The following is a 20171-nucleotide window of genomic DNA, read 5'->3' on the forward strand; positions in this document are numbered from 1 at the left end:
CGCTCTCCCTGCCTCCCTCCTTCCTATCAGTACCCCCTCAGCCTACTATTTGCTGCTCTGATTGTATCATCTCTGAGTGGCACCATGTCCTGAAATGGAGCCAGCACCAGCAATCAAGACTAAACTGACAGGATAAGGAGGATTGGAAGGGAGGGGTCTAGTTACCATGGAGAGCACGACAGGAACAACACATATTTACTGCATTGACAAACAATGTGGGAAAAAACACTCCATGTGAGGAAGGCGGGATTCAATATCGGAGGACAAGGAGAGCCGACTCCCCAGGCCCTTCTCATAAAGTGGCCCAATAAATCAGGGCCTATTGAGGGCCACTCTCGCTGGGGTTGGTGGGGATATGTGGAGGGCCCATGGAGAACGCTGGCTCTCGCCAAGGAACGGCTTCGCAGTCGAATTCGCAGTTGACACAGCAGCAGCATTCTGGGTAAGAAACAGGGCCCATAAATAATATGACATTCACATCTAGACCACAGCCCTGGTGTTTGTTTAGCAACACAACTACAATAATGTGTTCCCCTTTGTCATTGACTAGCCTAGGGTGAAAAATACATGAAATTAACAACACAGTGTTGTGAATGAGGAGTCTTAAGAAACGGCATGTGAACACATGCTCTCTGTGTAATTGGACACTTCTCTCTTGAGGATATATCATTGGTCAGGAACGCTGAGTCGGTGCATGTTGTCTTCTACTTCTTGTATTGGAAAGACATTCAGCTGGCAGCACAAGATATCCAAGGTCTCTGTTAGTTTTAAACGCAGGCAAATTGTGAGGGAAGGTTTATCTCTGTGGTAATGCGCTGTGTGTCACTACAGAGTCTTCATGAATGGGTCAGCAGCGCTCCGAATGGAGAAGGGACAAATTGAAGGAAAAATTGCCCATTTTGCTTTTTACCCGCATGACAATTTCCATCTCCTTTCACACGCCTATCTCCCAACTATCTAAAACACATCGACTTCATCCTCTAAGCAGTCTATGCTCCTTTAGGATCACATGCAAACATTGCAGGGATACAGCTTTGGGGGAAAAGGGGTGAAAATGATAATTCCATCATCGAGGCCAGCTTCTGGACTGCACACTCTATCTCTGACAAACCATCAGCTTTTTATTTTCCTTGCCTCAAGCTTTCAAAAAAATAGATAGAAGGAAGAAAAAAAATTGATTACACCTTAGAATGCAATTTCATCTGTGGGGAGTAGGACTACACTTTCATCGCTTCAATCTTTATTTCAGTGTGTGAAACAATTGACCAGTTTTTCATCTTCTAGCAGTTCCTCTGGGAGGTTCCCCATATGTTTCCTGAGCTACAATATAAGCAGACAGTTGGAAAACGATTCCATTATGACTTTTATGTAGCTACATTAGCTTGTCTCTGTTATGATAGGGCTGCCAAAACACTCAAAGGCTAAATAAAGTCAAGCGGCTGATTCCATGGTTGGATGTGTACCATACACTCACACTGCCTACCTGACAGAGAGATAGAAGCTTGGATAGCTTCATTTCTGTAGAGAGATGGTATTTTTTTCTCTTGATCTGAGATCGCCTGATCTAAAGAAATAAGAGAGAAAATGTGTTTTGCTGTTAGCCTCCACTGAATGATAATCAGACAGAGGGCTTTGAGAAGAGCAGTGGAGAGCTGTAGGGCCACAATTGTAAAGAGGGGCCTATTTTGAAGCACAAGTGTTTTTATAAAGACTACATCCCTCCAACAAAGTCCGTTTAGATGATTTCCATTTCCAAGGGTTCCTTTTAGTTCCCTCTCTGCTACTCAGAAAGATATTTCTAATGAATTGTAGCAGCATGAATGTGACAGTACAGACAGGCTGAAACAGTGACTTGGTATTCATACAGCTGCCTTGTCTTAGATGTTCTATGGGCTCAGTGACTGATGCTTGGACATCTAGTAATCTACCTGATCTATCAAACATGTCTTTACATGGAGAGAATGCTGCCAGCAAAAATAAATAGCTCAGTGTCAGATCAATAGCCTCTGATTGCTTTAATGTGGATCTAGGATTTATTTTAAATACTTGGGCAGAAAAGAGGCTGAAAACTCATCTAGGGAATTGGATTTCTTTCAAGATTTCTTTTGGGAAGGCTTTCCACTAGATGTTGGAACATTGCTGCGGGGACTTGCTTCCACTCAGCCAGAAGAGCATTAGTGAGGTCGGGCATTGATTTTGGGCGATTAGGACTGGCTCACAGTCGGCATTCCAATTCATCCCAAAAGTGTTCGATGGGGTTGAGATCAGGGCTCTTTGCAGGCCAGTCAAGTTCTTCCACACCGATCTCGATAAACCATTTCTGTATGGACCTCGCTTTGTGCACGGGGTCATTGTCATGCTGAAACAGGAAAGGGCCTTCCCCAAACTGTTGCCACAAAGTTGGAAGCACAGAATAGTCTAGAATGTCATTGCAAGATTTCCCTTCACTAAAACTAAGGGTCCTGGCCCGAACCATGAAAAACAACCTCAGACCATTATTCCTCCTCCACCAAACTTTACAGTTGGAACTATGCATTGGGGCAGGTAGTGTTCTCCTGGCATCCACCAAACCCAGATTCGTCCGTCGGACTGCCAGATGGTGAAGCGTGATTCATCACTCCATAGAACGCATTTCCACTGCTCCAGAGTCCAATTGCAGCGAGCTTTACACCACCCCAGCCGACACTTGGCTCTGCGCATGGTGATCTTGCTCGACCATGGAAACCCATTTTAATGAAGCTCCCGACAAACAGTTATTATTCTGACGTTGCTTCCAGAGGCAGTTTGGATCTCGGTAGTGAGTGTTGCAACCAAGGACGACGCTCCCATTCTGTGAGCATGTGTAGCCTACCACTTTGCGGCTGAGCCGTTGTTGCTCATAGACGTTTCCACTTCACAATAACAACCCTTGCAGTTGACCGGGGCAGCTATAACAGGGCAGAAATTTGACTAATTGTTTTGTTGGAAGTCAAGTAGAAAGTAAAGTTGAAAGTCACTGAGCTCTTCAGTGAGGTTATTCTACTTCCAATGTTTGTCTATTGAGATTGCATGGCGGTGTGCTCAATTTTATACACCAGTCAACAACGGGTGTGCCTGAAATAGACAAATCCACAAATTTTAAGGGGTGTCCACATACTTTTGTACCTACAGTGTATTTAATGGCTTACAATTAGTATTCTATAGGCTTACAACCCACTGGGCAAAAACAGGTTGAATCAACATTGTTTACAAGTGGAAAACTGCTTGGATTTGCAAAAAGTAATCACCTTAAGGGATTCTTTTTTTTTACCCAACTTTTAACCTAAATCCAATGACATGGTGACAAATTTTATGGTCTCTTTCTCGACATCATTCTCTCCCTCTCTCTCTTGATCTCTCTCTCTCTCCCTCTCCGTCTCTCTCTCTCTCTCTCCCTTACTCTCTCTTTTCTCACATTCTTTCTTTCTCTCTATTTCCATCCCTCCTCTCAATCCCAACCATCTCTCACCCTCCCTAGCTCCCTCTCTCTCCCCCTTCTCTCTCTCCTTCTCTCATTCCTTCTCCCCTCAAAGCCAGTGTTCTTTCATTTCCATCAGAGTCTTATTAATGTAATCTAATAACAACGATAAAGGCGCCCCTTCCCTCAGTGCCTCCCTCACAAATCCTAACCAATTGTTCCAATCACTCCTCAGCACTGAGCCAATGTTCCATAGCCAGACACCCTTATTTCCCACAACATTAATGAACTCCATCATTTGAAAGCCTTTGACTCTCTCTCTGCCGCTTGACTGCAGGTTGGGGGTGGAGCCTCGGTTACAGCTCCTTGAAAATTAAAAGTATCAATCAAGGAGGAGATCAGTGGTTGTGATGGCTCCCCTGAACATATGCAGATGCTAACCAGAATGCATGCATGCAACCAATGTGATAATGAGCCCGGAAATCTCCGGTGCTGTCTTGTGGTCCTTCAAATCATACATTTGGATGCTTATTGTGTCATTACTGGACATACAGTATTAAAAATACACATTATATTTGAATGATGTGCGTGTTAATGTAACAAAATGCAACTAATGCAGGACCATGACCTGCATCACATTGTGAATTGAAATGGATGAATCATTATAATCTGAATAGTGTCTATATTGTCAAAGCTCTATATCAATGACTGTGAGAAGCATTCAAGCCAGCTCAATATCTGACCACCGGGCCTTCCTTCCCAGGGGACAGACGTCAATGAAATGTCTATTCCATGTTGGTTCAACATAATTTCATTGAAACGACTTGGAAACAACGTTTATTCAACCAGTGTATGCCCAGCGGGTTAAGAAGCATGTCTTCTGCAACGTTGCTGCTGTGTTTGAATCAACCCAAAGGAATTGAGTGAAAGCAGCAGGAGACGCATTGAAAATCGTTTTGTCCTGCGTGCCTTGAGCAACTTCATTTCTCTCCCTTGGTCCTGTATTGATGATCGGGTTTCAATATACACTTGGCATACATCTTGACTGCACACGATATAGGCTAGCTAGAGCAAAATTGCATGTCCAGACAAATAAAGTGAATTTCACCGTTTTGGTGCAGTAGGTCTGCTTGAGGCAGACACCTGTGTTGTAACCTACACATGCAGGGGTGTATTCACTAGGAACCAAACAGAACCAAACGGAAGCAAACGGAACGAAACGGGGAGGGACCTGCCTGGATTTATCCAATAGAAACTCTTGCTTTAGTCCAAACTGTTTGCAACGGTGTGGACTAATGATTACACCACAGGTTAACGCTCTTCTCTTCAAACGGTCGACTCTCTGGGAGCTGTCATTTCAGCACCACGGGTTAAACAGCACTTGAATGTTGCTTATGTCGACCTTGTCATCTTTTCGGGGGTCTGGGATGTGAGAGAAACGGTACATCCATTATCCCTTCACCGGCCAATATGCATTGACGGCACAGTGGCTAAAACCTAGTAGTTTAGTGGGTAATCCAAGATCCAAATCGTAATTTTCCTGTGCTATGTGTCAGTCACTTTCATTTCAAGGTGGAATTCACTGGTGACCTATTCGCACACTTCACGTGAACGAACAGATCAATGCCGCGCGCGTCTTCCAATGGTTTTGGGATTTAGTTCACCATCTGCAGCTGAGGATGGACACACGCATCTTTCCAGCTCCACACAACTTTGCAACCTGCCGTTACGCCATAGTCTAAACAGGCTATATCTTAAATTCCCTATCTGTTGAAATATCATATTTGTAAAATATATTAAAGGTAACACAACTACAGCTAACGGTTTGCATATAATGAGCCTACATAAAAAATATATATATATTTCCATCGTGGACACACACAAGCACGCACTAACGCGAACGCACACACACATCTATGCACGCACACACTGTATGATCAGAGACATGATCGTTTCACTCTTGCCATAAAATCTTTCTATTTTTCAGCAATAATGTGCCATTGCTGCAGTGCACATTTATTTTCACTGAGTTACAACTTTTAACAGATATAAATCTGTTCAAATCAATTACAGTACGCTGATCAAGCAGCGAAATGTAGCCTATTACAGTAGGCTTATCAAGCAGAGAAATGTAGCCTATTACAGTAGGCTTATCAAGCAGCGAAATGTAGCCTATTACAGTAGGCTTATCAAGCAGCGAAATGTAGCCTATTACAGTAGGCTTATCAAGCAGCGAAATGTAGCCTTTGCGCAATGAACATTACACAATTTCAAACATCCCCAAAGAGTGCTCTAGTGCCCAACGCATCCGAATCTATGCGTAACGAGCTGTAGAAACGAACATTCCTCACAATGCGCATAAACTGCTGCGAGGTGGAGAACTCGAGGGACTAAAGGCACAGCTACTATGGAAGGAGCTCATTCAAATTGCTACATATAACATTCAGGTTTCACAAAAAATCGGAATGTTTTTCATGGTAAGAAAGTAGAATAGCCTCCTGACCACAGAATCAATGTGTTGCATTGAGTACATGTAAATGTTTTAATCAAGAAACTTTATATCGCTGCACTGATAATAAAACATATGAACTTACCCACAAGCAGTTTCCAAAATGATCCTATTCCACTGTCAGTTCAGATCATAAAAGCTCACCATCACTATGCCGGTGTAGGCTAATGCTAATAACACGCCTCGTCTCCTTATACAACGGTCGTTGAACAATATGCCTAATACACAGCTATCCCATTCACGCAAAAGCCAAGTTGTCCACAGGGAGGTCTAATCCAAAGAACATATGCATATCATCTGTTTTTTTCAGTGCCGAATAAAAAAGGTGCAGATGATCACTTGAAAATAATATTGAGACCGGCGGCGGTGGGAAAATCTACTATGATAGGAGAAAAAGGTTGACATATAATGAAGGAGAAAATCAAACATTCCAGACTGCCGATCCTTGGTTATAAATAGTCACCCAAACCTCTCCGCTGCGAAACACAATTTCTCCACCCAAAAAACTCGTGCGGTCCTCACAGGCTGCAGCGCGGCAGAGAGCTATCTATAATGTAGGCTATATTTCACAAGTATTCTGTAATACCACATCGGATTAGGTTTTCCTTCAGTGTACCGCTATGCGAACACTCACAATCCGAGTTTGATGGATCCGTCCTCCAAATCCAAGAGCCCGCGCAGTCCTCGTGCACCAACAGACGCACTGGTGGAAAAATTCCGTGGATGGAGAAAACAGATGCGCATACAGTCCAAATATGAAACGAGAAATACAGGTCTGAATTGTATTTTCCTTGCAGTTAATTTGCATTTAGTGGTTTCCAGAAACCAGATTAATTCCCCCGCCCTCGCTAGATCGCAGTCACTATGTGGACGGGTAGGCAATGCAGTTCTCAAGTTTAAAGATAGACGTACTGCCGCCCAATGGAAAAAAAAGATAAGATTCCGGTCAGACTCACACTACCGAGACCAACCGTCCACTATTACTACATTTATCAATCGAGTCATCTTTGCATAGGCCAGTGGTTCCCAAACTGTGGGACGCGTGAGTGGTAGGTTGGGTAGTGGGGTAGTGCATCATCAGTTTTGTGCATCAAATTGGGTAGTGCATCATCAGTATCCCTCTTGTCATGTCAATTATTGCGTACCTTAGAGCAGGGTTTCCCAATCTCGGTCCTGGGGGGGTGTTCTCCAATGCTGGAAGGGGGGCCTGACTGAAAAAGTTTGGGAACCCATGGCATAGGTGAGAAATGTACGTTTGGAGTTGGACATGCCCCAAGAAGTCATGATGTCAACACAAGTTGAACAATATCAAATGATAAGGCTTCACCGGGTGATACACAAGCCTGGTTTTATGTGTAGCATTTAAATGGAATCCATGCATGTAATATCGCAGTGTTTACGTTTTCGTATCAGAGACTGGTTTCAAAGGCTAGACATAACATAGTAAACTTAAATCCGGAACACTCAAAATAGCATATATGTCTAGCAACCCAAATGTTGCATTTTCGAATATCATCAAGGACAACTTTAGCATTTTAGCGATATAGAACTTTGCAACTACTTACTACTTTTAGCTACTCAGCAACTACTTAGCATGTTATCTAACTCTTCCCCTAACCCTAACTTTAACCCTTTTAGCTTAACCCCTAGCCTAGCTAACGTTAGTGTTAGCCACCTAGCCAACCCTAGCTAACGTTAGCAAAAACAAATTGTAATTCGTAACATATCATACCTACTGCAAATTCATAACATATTGCACAAATTGCAATTCGTAACATATTGTACAAATTAGAATTCACAGAGGGACTGCATGTGTCCCCAAGTAACACAGAGGGACTGCACGTGTCCCAAAGTAACACAGAGGGACTGCATGTGTCCCAAAGTAACACAGATGGACTATATGTGTCCTCAAATAACACAGAGGGACTGCATGTGACTGCAAGTAACACAGATGGACTGCATGAGTCCCCAAGTAACACAGATGGACTGCATGAGTCCCCAAGTAACACAGATGGACTGCATGAGTCCCCAAGTAACACAGATGGACTGCATGTGTCCCCAAGTAACACAGATGGAGTACATGTGTCCCCAAGTAACATCTGCAGTTATTTTCCTCCACTCTCCAGCTGAGCCTTATCCTGAAATACATTGACACTGTCATGTTAAATCAGCTATCTAAATCCCTGGTGTTGAACCACCTGCCTGTCTGGTCGACGAGGTATTCATCCCAGTTCTCAAGCTATGTTCATACAGACTAAGAGGTTGATGGGAATGCAGACTTCCCTGTGAACCCAGCAGAAGAGGTTCTGGCTGTGTCCCAAATGGCACTCTATTCCTTATATAGGGCACCACGTTTGACCAAAGCCCTATGGGCCTTGTTTGATTTCCCCAGGACTGGGCAACCCTGTCAAGGCGGTGGCCTCTGAGTCCCTGTCTCTGTGAGGTGAATTTCGATGAGGGGGCTTTAAGAGAAAGAAAGGCCCCCTCAGACAGAACCTCTGCACTGTGTGCTCTCTCTGTCATACAGGCCTGGCAGGGAACGTGACTTCTTCATGAATGGAGAGTGGACAAACACGGCTTTGAGGTCTTTTTTTCACTCTCCTTCTCCTAGTGTGGGGATAGTTGTGCAGGTTTGAGGCTGGTTGATACTTCTGGACAACGCAGGGTGAAAGGGGAAGAGGGTCTGTGTTGTATGATTTCTGATGAATGTCACGTCATGACCAGTAAAGGGGTTATTTGTTATTGTAGTTTGGTCAGGACGTGGCAGGGGGTTGTTTGTTTAGAGGGTTTTGGGGTTTGTTGGGCTATGTGTTATGTAGAGGGGTGTTTGTTTAGAGTGTTCCGGGGCTTTTGGGTCATGTGTTATGTAGAGGGGTGTTTGTTTAGAGTGTTCCGGGGTTTTTGGGTCATGTGTTATGTAGAGGGGTGTTTGTTTAGAGTGTTCCGGGGTTTTTGGGTTATGTTCTAGGTTAGTGTATTTCTATGTTAGATCTAGGTTGTTTAGTTCTATGTTTAGGTTATTGGGATTGGCCTTCAATTGGAGGCAGCTGTTCCTCGTTGCCTCTGATTGAAGGTCCTATGTATAGGGGTGTGTTTGTAATGGGAATTGTGGGTTGTTGTCTCCTGTTTAGTGTCTATGCACCTGTTCGGACTGTTACTGTCATTTGTTGTCTCGTATACGTGGTTCTTTTGTTTTTCTTCTTTTTAATTTAATAAAGAGGATGTGTGTACACGTTCCCGCTGCACCTTGGTCCAATCTTTACGACACCCGTGACAATGAGGCAGGGGGCACATTGACTGGAATGAATACGAGTAACAGCAACTGTTTCTATTTTCTAGATTGGGAATTCTGGTTTATATACTGCTAAAGTTCCATTTTGCAAACGCTTATTAAACATTTGTTTCATCCCATTTTGCTCACTTTTCCATATTACCCTGATATACAGCACTTCATATTTGCTGAATAGAATAATACGTATCGACAGTTCACATACGCAACCCTCCACAAACAGCACATTGACACACCAACACACACACACACAAACGCACACTACAGGAGCAGGGAATTCACAAGCCGGTTGATTTTACCCCCTAATTACAAGATTATTTCATCTGCGGGTCCAGGATGTCAGGCAGTTATTGAGGCAGAAGGAAACAACCTCCTCTCTGATTGCAGGGACGATCCAGCTACGGCCGCTCATTCGTTTGGCGCACACACCTGCGCCAATACTGTGGTAATACTAAACCCATTACACAACGCAATGACATATCACCATCGACATCTTTCAGCTTCTGGAACACACACCCCAAATAACTGTTGTACTATATGATATGACACCATGCCATACCATATCACAGGATTGTTATATTTCAAAGCTGAGGAAGGAACTTCACTCATTGATCCTAGAGGAAGATATTGCAGCCAACATGGAACAGTGTGAATCCACAGAAAGCAGAGCACAATCTCTGGATGAGAGACAGAGAAGTTCTGGGCACAAATCAACCCAAACTTTCTGTCTGCGGCAGCGGGAGCTTCCATTTGTAAGTCATGTCTTTTATGGAGGGACATAAAAGGAGGAGTGTGGAGGGAGAAATAGAAACAGAAGGGTGTTGGGGGATTTAAAAAAAACACCCTGCTGGGTTCTCACAGAGAAGGACCAGACAGCCGGGTCATGTTGTAACACACTCCGGAAAATGTCCAAGTGTCATGTCAGGCGACGGGGGCGTCTCTCTGGCCATGGCTCAGCTGGAGTGAGACATCCCACCACAGCTGCACTTCCTCATCAGTGGATGAAGATGCGTGTGGAGTTGACAGAGATAAAGCGATAGGAAACGATGGTTGGTTCTCAATAGAATGCTAAGGGTTTCGCATCATTTAGTAGTTAGACAAAAGTTCTCTCTTTAGGGAAATAGCGAAAGCAGCATGCCATGTACAGTAAAAACAATATATTCATCAATATTAATGATACTACATTGCTGCCTCCATGGGTGTCTAAATCTTGTTGAATAATTCAACAAAATTTGTTCCAGCTCATCATCACGACTTAACACTCTCCCAGATTTTCCGACCCTGAAACAGGTATCTGGCTAGCCTACCATTAGAGATTTCCTTCCGTGATATGAAGCAGAGGGAGCCCTGCATGGCAATACTAATCAGTTTAAGGGTTTTGATGCCATTGTCAACATCATTAGCCAGTCTTATTCAGATCCCTTGCGTTTCGACTCTAAATTATACATCATGAGGTTCAGTCAAGGTATTCAGTGGCGCTGTCACGAAGATGACCCCCTGGTCCACGGAGGGACGTCACTATGCCAACCTCTTGCCTTAATTAGACGGTCTTGGCCCATTCCAGGAAGTCCCCATAGTACTTCTACATAATCTCTTCAGCATGCTGGAGGTGTGTAGCAACAGTGTAGCAGGCAGTGTAAGTGTCCAGATAGAATATTAATGGAGTAGAGTAGAGGAGGTATGATGTCTTGACGTCTCTGGGCGATTCCAGTGTTTAGCGTTCTTTTTCTCTTTGTCCCATAAGTGGCAGATAGCGACTTGGTTTAGCCTATCACAGGGCATGGCCGATGCTTGATACGATAGTGTACGGTGAAGCGTCCTCTGAGCCACATCGTTGATGGTTTCATGTCTGTGAGATGTGCCGCTCTGGTAACCGTAGGTCAGCAATGCAATGGCTTTTCCCGTTTGGCGCCGGTGAAAACATCATTCAGGTCCCTGATTCCATCAGATGACGACTGCGCTGTACTTTTCTCTCCTTTGCCAGGTTTCACCCTATCTTCTCTGCACACTCTATTTAAATTCAGCTAACGGCTGCTATTTAAAAGGTTTACATGAAGCTGATAGATGGTGTCAGGGCCTGTTCTTTAAATGACATGTACGGGTAGTTTTCTTTAATTCCACAAGCACTGAGCTACTGTAGTGTGTGTTTAAGCATAGCGGGCGCTGCTGTTTCTATGCTGCAGCAAATGGAGTAAAGCTGAATAATACAGCCTGCGATGTTATGAACTCTACATGCAACAGTACTCGTCAACAGGAGGAGGTTTCTTTATGACAGATGGTCATAAGCCTATATGCATAATAATGCATTATACATGTACTAGTATGACATAGTCATAATGCAGTATAAGCATAGTTATAGACACACATAAAGACTCATATAGGCTCATAATTCCGTATACCAATAGTCCTAATGCATTATAAGTATAATCATAATGACTTATAATGTACAGCAACATAGTGCTTCATAACAGCTGGTCACTTTTTCCTCAAGGATCATACAGCATTAGAATGACAATGCATTTCTATTGTTTTTGTCAATAAGCAGAGCATCATTATTACTGCATCATAACCTATGTTATGATGTGTTATAGCGTGCTTATAACCCACTATAAAGTCATCTTTGATTGCTTTAGGTAAAGTGATGGAATGCTTAATGCAGACAGATATAATACACCATAAGCTCTTACTATACAATTGTATAAAGTGGTCATTGTCAACTTTCAGTAAAGTGAACATTTCTTCACATTTCATGATGACGCCACAAAGCTCATCATTCTTTCTCACTCTTCTTTATTCAAACAGTTGCATTACGAAACGCAACCCAATGCTACGCTACACTACACTACACTACATTACATTAAGCAACACTACACTACATTACACAACGCTACGCTACACTACATTACATTAAGCAACACTACACTACACTACATTATGCAATGCTACGCTACACTACATTACATTACATTAAGCAACACCACACTACACTACATTAAGCTACGCTACACTACACTACACTACATTACGCAACACTACACTACATTACATTAAGCAACACTACACTACACTACATTATGCAACGCTACTCTACACTACATTACATTACACAACATAACATAAATTGCCTCAAAATCTTACAGATGTAGGATCTTAATTTGAGCCAGTTTGCTACAGCAGGAAAATTATCCTACAGCAACAGGAAATGTAAATTATTATGTGGATTATAATTCATGGACATTTTTGTAGGGGTTGATACATTTTGTTGTAAGGAAAAATCAAGTCTGAAATTTTTAAGTGGAAATGACAAACTTCAGAAGCTTTTTAAACCTCAAATACACTACATGTTTTCATATCCTGCATTGCAGGAAACTTCTACTACAACAGGATGATCACATTAAGATCCTACATATGTACAATTGGCAATTTGGCACTCCTGCACATTGTATTACAGTTTTTCCCAGTTGGTAACACACATTTGCTGAAACTACATCTTAGGTACTCAAAACTAAACACAAAACAGTTAGCCAATTTCCCCAAACCCCTCAGACATCTTGCAAAATGAAACACAGCAATCAAAATCATGTACTCTCTGCTCAAAATGAAACACTGCGTTCAAATGACACACACATCAAGTGAATCTAACTCAGTGACAACCGAGATCACACTAATGTGATATATTCAAAACACTACTATCAGAACCTACTTCAGTGGTAAGGCTAAGATTTTGTTGTTATACTGTATATTGTTTGTGTGTACTCAAACAAGAAAGAAAAACAAATGCAAAAAATGTACGTTTTATATTTCAACATGACTCAATACATGTCAACCAGCATACTGTAAGCAGACATACAGTAAAAATGCAAACATACAATAAATATATTTTGCATATGCAAAGGAAGAAAAATAGGCCTATTTGTACTACTGTATTGTATGTTAAATACATTGTATGGAATAGATAAAGAAACTGTCAAAATACAGTAGAGACACAAAGTCAAGAAACAAATACTCCATTGTGAAAACAAAATCAGTCATGCCTGTTTTGGTCCGGCCACAGAATTTTATCAACATCACAGGCAATATTCTCCTTGGCCAGACAGTGGGGGACATTTATTTTGTCTTGACGCATCCATCCCTGACAGGACTGCTGGAACGTCACCACAGGCATCCTCCATTGCCTGGAGACGGGCCAGACGGAGAAATGGAGATGGGCAGTGTTGTATGGTCCAAGGGTGGCATGGAGGTGGAGGACCCCATTGTGGCTCATAGCTGCACATACGGTGACATTTCCCCCGCGCTGGCCAGGTACCTCAATGATGGCACGTTGACCAATGATGTTCCTTCCTCTCCTCCTCGTCGTCGCTGAATCCAGCCTCATCTATGAATATGAGTTCCTGGGGGATGGGACTCACATCCAACTCCATGAATCTCTGAAATGACAGTAAATACTGTAATTGCTGTATAGTAAAGTTCACTGGCAACATCAATGAGTTTCTAATGTTTTAAGTGTGTAATACTAGTACATTACTTGCACATATCGTACCGTTTATCCTACACTCTTTGGGAATTCCTTTCAAATGGGGCTCTGTAGATTTGCTTCATTGTAACGTGGGTCGTACAAAGGGGACCAAGGCGCGGCGTGTGAAGTGCTCATATTTAACTTTAATGAAACACTATAACAAAATAACAAAAACGACCGTCAACAGTTCTGTCAGGTGAACATACACTAAACAGGAAACAACTACCCACAAACAGGAAAAAACACCCCTACTAAATATGACCTCCAATTAGAGGCAACGAGGAACAGCTGCTTCCAATTGAAGGTCAACCCAATAAACCCCAACCTAGATATAGACAAACTAGAAATCCGACATAGAAATAGAGAACATAGAACAAACACAAAAACACCCCCTGTCACGCCCTGACCACTCTACCATAGAAAATAACAACTTATATTGGTCAGGACGTGACATTCATCCGGAGATGGTGTTTCTTAAGGATGCGGGCTATGGTTGATAAGCTCACTCTGATGTTACAGAAGATGGTAGGGTTTTAAATAATCTGTTGTTGGATTTTCAACTACTGTTTTCACAATGGCAGCCTCCTGTTGGTCTGTAGACGCGTTCTACCACCCGTGGTGGTCGTCTTTCAGTTCTACAAAAACAAAATAGCATACAGTACAGTAAACACTACAGTACAGTTTTCCACAATTGTTTACACATCTTTGCTGAATCTTTGGCCCAGTTTCCCAAAACTCTACACAAAACACAACCACAAACACAAAATGCTAAACTCTACAAATCTCTAGCAAAAGCAAACACTGCATTCAAAACGGTTTAATTTCTTTCCAAAATGTTTTTGTTTTTTTTGCATCAAAAGGACACACACACGTCATATGAATAGATCTGACTACCAACCAACAACACACTGATGTGCTCAACACAAAACACTACTATGAATATCCCATCAGTAGGTTTATGCCTTTTGCATTTTCAGTGTTACACTGTAGCTGGTTGTAAAATATTGTTATAGTAATGTATACCTACATAAATAAACACATACAAATGCAATACAGTAACAAAAACATTGTCATTTATTTCCAAAATGCAGTATTTTGAACACTTGTGTTTGTATGTAACTCTTTCCATAGCCAACAGGAGAAAACCAGGACAAACATTCAGTGAGATAAAGGGTTTTCTGTACAAAAAATGAAAGTGGCTCATTCTTTCAAAACTCTAAACACAAAAAGACTAAAACACACGCAAAATGTAAGAAAAAAGACGTTAGGCTGCATCCTGCCTCCTATTTTGGTCTGGCCACAGCACCTCATCTACATCACAAGCGATGTTCTCCCTGGCTAAACAGCGGGGAAAGAATCTTCTGGAGTGACGGATCCAACCGCCGAAAGCCCCCACATCAACTTCACCACATGCATCCTCCATTGCCTGGAGAAAAGGCATGTGCGCGAGTGATGGCGATCATACACCTTCCACCGCCATGCTGGAAAAAAATATTCAATAGGGTTTAGGAATGGTGGGAGGTATAGAATATGGTGGGAGGTATAGAACAATAAATTGTGGGTGGTCAATGAACCAGTTGAGGACCAGAGCAGCCCGGTGGAAACTCACGTTGTCCCAGATGACAACATACCTGGGCGGCTCTGGTCCACCCTCTGCTCGGCTGGAATGAGGAAGCCATGTAGTGTGTCCAGGAATGTGATGAGAAGGACGGTGTTGTAGGGACCAAGGTTGGCATGGTGATGGAGGACGCCTTGCTGGCTAACGGCTGCGCACATGGTAATATTCCCTCCACGCTGTCCAGGGACATTCACAGTGGCCGGTGACCAATAATGTTCCATCCCCTTCTTTTGGCTAGGTTGAAGCCAGCCTCAACAATGTAAATATAAACGTACTGAATTGCAGCGGCATCCAGCTACAAGACTCTCTGAAACAGACAAGACAATGTGTGACATAGACCTAGAGTAGTCAATATGGTGAGGCACAATACACTGGATTACAGTACTGTAATGTGTCTATACAGTGCTGATATGGTAGTAAATTCACAGTATAGTCCTTACATTTCCATAGTGCTGTTCTTTAACCCTCTGAGTTTTGCTCAAATGACACCCTGTAGACCTGTTTCATCTGGATTCGGTTGCGCTGAAATGCACGGTCCAATGTAGACAAGCCCACCTGGTGAATGTTATTGAATATTGTGTTGTCTGCAATTATGTGGTTCTGGATTTCCCGTAGTGTAATGTTGTTGTTTGCCACCACCATGTTCACAATAGCGGTCTCCTTTTCTGGTGTGAACAGCTTGTGTCTTCCACCACGGCCTGGCCGTCTCTCAGTTCTGCAGAAGATCCACAAATATGATATGATTGGTTAGAGTAAGCTAAAATAATCTATTTTCTTTCAATATGAAATGACATTACTGTAACATTGACCAACAATCACTGCGTAACATAGGCCTACTGATATGTCGGACTGCAGTATACAACAATATACATACATAAAGAGCATAGTGTAGATGGTAGGTAACTTACCGGATGTCATTTCTGAATGTACGGATGAGAGATGCAACCGTGTAGCGGCTCAGGTTGGGCTGAACTCTGTCCAGCCTCCCTCATACTCAATCCATGGTTGAGCACATGGTCAACCAATGTGGCCCTGATCTCATCTGAGATAAATGTCCTTCCTCATCCTCATCGTCCTCCTCTTCCTCCTCTTCCTCTCACTCCTTCACCTCTAGCTCTTGCTTCACCATTGACTTCCATTTTCCTCCAAAACAGGAGAGCTCTGGCCTGATTTCTAAGTGAAGAATTCAGCAACTAGTGTTTACACCTGTGATGAGTGGGTGTTGCCAATTGGTGTATAGAGCTTGTCATTGTGATTGGCATTGCTTTCCAAAGGGATTAAAGAGATTTTAATTTTGAATGTTGTGCCTAATGTAGAGAACTGCGTGTAGTGTTTTACAAAAAGTGTGATATAGAATTGAAAACTGAGTGTAAAGCAGGAATTGTGCTTGCAATTTTGCAGACTTGGTTTAGGGATTTGGTACATGAGTTTCAGATTTCAGTGATTGTGTTTCAAGTTCCCATTGAGAAAAACTGTAATACAGTATACACGATAAACATGTTACAAAGTAGTATAGCTCCCAGTTTCATAAATACAGTAATACATGAAACATTGACTTTGCTTCCCCTTACAGTATGTATTGGAATCTACAGTCTTTACTGTGCTTTATGTTGCAATACTGTCAAGTAGTAAGTAGTAGAGAGGTCCAATGTCTGCAGTACATACCTATTCTCATTTCGGAACGTCTGGATGATGGATTTTACGGTGAAACTGTTCAGATTGGGCTGCTCTATCGGCCTCTCTCAAGGTCAAACCATGGTTGACCACATGGTCCACCACAGTCGCCCGAATTTCATCAGAGATTACTCTCCTTGTTCTTGGTCTTCCTCCACCTCCACCTCTATCTCTACCTCCACCTCTACCTCCACCTCTACTCCCACCTCCACCTCTACCTCTACTCCCACCTCTACCTCCACCTCTACCTTTACTCCCACCTTTACCTCCACCCTCTACTCCCACCTTTACCTCCACCTCCACCTCCACCTCTACTCCCACCTTTACCTCCACCTCCACCTCCACCTCTACTCCCACCTCTACCTCCACCTCCATCTCTACTCCCACCTCCACCTCCACCTCCACCTCTACTCCCACCTCTACCTCCACCTCCACCTCTACTCCCACCTCTACCTCCACCTCCACCTCTTCTCCCACCTTTACCTCCACCTCCACCTCTACTCCCACCTTTACCTCCACCTCCACCTCTACTCCCACCTTTACCTCCACCTCCACCTCTACTCCCACCTTTACCTCCACCTCCACCTCTACTCCCACCTTTACCTCCACCTCTATCTCCACCTCTACTCCCACCTCTACCTCCACCTCCACCTCTACTCCCACCTCTATCTCCACCTCCACCTCTACCTCCACCTCCACCTCTACTCCCACCTTTACCTCCACCTCTACTCCTACCTTTACCTCCATCTCCACCTCCACCACTACTCCCACCTCTATCTCCACCTCCACCTCTACCTCCACCTCCACCTCCAACTCCACCTCCACCTCTACCTCCACCTCCACCTCCACCTCCACCTCTACTCCCACCTTTGCCCCCACCCCCACCCCCAGCTCTACTCCCACCTTTACCTCCACCTCCACCTCCATCTCTACTTCCACCTCTATCTCCACCTCCACCTCTACTCCAACCTCTAACTCCACCTCTACTCGCACCTTTACCTCTACCTCCACCTCTACTCCCACCTCTAAATCCACCTCCATCTCTACTCCCACCTCCACCTCCACTCCCACCTCTACCTCCACCTCCACCTCTACTCCCAACTCTACCTCCACCTCCACCTCTACTCCCACCTCCACCTCCACTACCTCCACCTCCACCTTTACCTCCACCTCAACCTCTACTCGCACCTTTACCTCTACCTCCATCTCTACCTCCACCTCTTCTCCCACCTCCACCTCCACCTCCATCTCTACTCCCACCTTTACCTCCACCTCTACTCCCACCTCTACCTCCACCTCTACTCCCACTTTTACCTCCACCTCCATCTCCATCTCCACTCCCACCTCTACCTCCACCTCCACCTCTACTCCCACCTCCACCTCTACTCCCACCTCCACCTCTACTCCCATCTTTACCTCCACCTCCATCTCCACTCCCACCTCTACCTCCACCTCTACCTCTAGTCCCACCTCTACCTCCACCTCCACCTCTACTCCCAACTCTACCTCCACCTCCACCTCTACTCCCACCTCTACCTCCAACTCTACTCCCACCTTTACCTCCACCTCCACCTCTACTCCCACCTCCACCTCCACCTCTACTCCCACCTCTACCTCCAACTCTACTCCCACCTTTACCTCCACCTCCACCTCTACTCCCACCTCCACCTCCACCTCTACTCCCACCTCTACCTCCACCTCCACCTCTACTCCCACCTTTACCTCCACCTCCAACTCTACCTCCACCTCCACCTCTACCTCTACCTATACCTCCACCTCTACTCCCAACTGTACCTCCACCTCCACCTTTACCTCCATCTCCACTGCCACCTCTACTTCCACTCCCAACTCTACCTCCACCTCTACCTCCACCTCCACCTCTACTCCCACCTTTACCTCCACCTCCACCTCCACCTCTACTCCCACCTCCACCTCCACCTCTACTCCCACCTCTACCTCCACCTCCACCTCTACTCCCACCTTTACCTCCACCTCCAACTCTACCTCCACCTCCACCTCTACCTCTACCTATACCTCCACCTCTACTCCCAACTGTACCTCCACCTCCACCTTTACCTCCATCTCCACTCCCACCTCTACCTCCACTCCCAACTCTACCTCCACCTCTACCTCCACCTCCACCTCTACTCCCAACTCTACCGCCACCTCCACCTTGACCTCTACCTCCACCTTCACCTCCACCTCTACTCCCACCTCCACCTCTACTCCCACCTCTACCTCCACCTCCACCTCCACCTTTACTCCCACCTTTACCTCCACCTCCACCTCTACTCCCACCTCTACCTCCACCTCCACCTCCACCTCTACCTCCACCTCTACTCCCACCTCCACCTCCACCTCTACTCCCACCTTTACCTCTACCTCCATCTCTACTCCCACCTCCACCTCTACTCCCACTTCCACCTCCAACTCTACTCCCACCTCTACCTCCACCTCCACCTCCACCTTTACTCCCACCTTTACCTCCACCTCCACCTCTACTCCCACCTCTACCTCCACCTCCACCTCCACCTCTACCTCCACCTCTACTCCCACCTCCACCTCCACCTCTACTCCCACCTTTACCTCTACCTCCATCTCTACTCCCACCTCCACCTCTACTCCCACTTCCACCTCCAACTCTACTCCCACCTCTACCTCCACCTCCACCTTCACCTCTACTCCCACCTTTACCTCCACCTCTACTCCCACCTTTACCTCCACCTCCACCTCTACTCCCACCTTTACCTCCACCTCCACCTCTACTCCCACCTCTGCCTCCACCTCTACTCCCACCTCTACCTCCACCTCCACTTCTACTCCCACCTTTACCTCTACCTCCACCTCTACTTCCACCACTACCTCTACCTCCACCTCTACTCCCACCTCTACCTCCACCTACACCTTTACTCCCACCTTTACCTCCAACTCCACCTCCATCTCTACCTCCACCTCAACCTCTACCTCCACCCCTACCCCCACCTACACCTCTCTCTGCCAAGTTTGCTTCCATTGTTCTTCAAGAATACTCACCTGTGGCCTTTTTATCCATACCGAAGGTCTGATTGCAAAGTGAACATGTACGCAGTTAGTGTTTGCACATGTGAAGAGTGAAAGTGATCAATCGGC

The 20171-nt window shown here is 44.6% G+C and overlaps 1 protein-coding gene and 1 pseudogene across 2 annotated transcripts in view; one reads left to right on the forward strand and one right to left on the reverse strand.

Annotated features, from left to right (window-relative positions):
- The window catches only part of LOC106575569 (interleukin-1 receptor accessory protein-like 1), a 412584-nt gene extending 405623 nt beyond the window's left edge, over window positions 1–6961 (reverse strand). Inside the window, exon 1 of one of the 2 annotated variants that reach the window (XM_045699174.1) lies at window positions 6031–6961. The gene's annotated coding sequence lies outside the window, so the exon portion shown is untranslated. The remainder of the gene's footprint in view (window positions 1–6030) is intronic. The other variant, XM_045699173.1, reaches the window with a different exon arrangement.
- A 10368-nt stretch (window positions 6962–17329) lies between these two features.
- LOC123728305 (basic proline-rich protein-like) lies at window positions 17330–19789 on the forward strand (annotated as a pseudogene).
- Window positions 19790–20171: the final 382 nt, after the last annotated feature.

The sequence above is a fragment of the Salmo salar genome, chromosome ssa17 (genome assembly GCF_905237065.1).
Source record: "Salmo salar chromosome ssa17, Ssal_v3.1, whole genome shotgun sequence".
Classification (NCBI taxonomy): domain Eukaryota; kingdom Metazoa; phylum Chordata; class Actinopteri; order Salmoniformes; family Salmonidae; genus Salmo; species Salmo salar.